Here is a 592-nt window from a genome sequence, read left to right as displayed (position 1 = left end):
AGTTCTACTTAATCACTGACTGGTACAGCTAACATGAGATAAGTGAAAAGTTCCTATGGTTTAAATGAACTCCTAAGACTATGATCTTTTTTTTAAAATCTGGGTATTGGTGTTTTTTTTTTTTCTTTCCTTCTTACTCAAGACTTGTAGTGTTGTAAACCTGCCTCACAAATTACATCGTAATAACTTTTCTTTAAAAAAAAAAAAGACTAAGCCTCTATACCATCATTTCTAGTGGCACATTATCTTGGCAATGTTATGCACCACTTCATTTTCTTTATTGTGGCCCCTAATCACTTCATTTGATATCCCTTTTTGACCCACCCATCTCCTTCATATATGGGCATGTCCATAGATTGACCAACAAAGTTTACATTTTTGAATAAAGATGCAAAGTATGCAAAAAACATTAATACTGATGCAAAAAATAAAAAAGAAAAAAAGAAACAAGGCAGAGGAAAGTGTTTTAAGCTCTCCTCGACCAGTTGGAATGGTGGTAACAGAATGATTTGAGATGGGATCTGTGGGGAAAGGGGGAAAAAAATTTACTGCTAAAAAAAGTCAACAACAAAAAAAAAAAAAAAAAGTAAGA

Source organism: Marmota marmota, unplaced genomic scaffold (assembly GCF_001458135.2).
Source record: "Marmota marmota marmota unplaced genomic scaffold, marMar, whole genome shotgun sequence".
Taxonomy (NCBI): Eukaryota; Metazoa; Chordata; class Mammalia; order Rodentia; family Sciuridae; genus Marmota; species Marmota marmota.
This window is presented reverse-complemented; position numbering follows the sequence as displayed.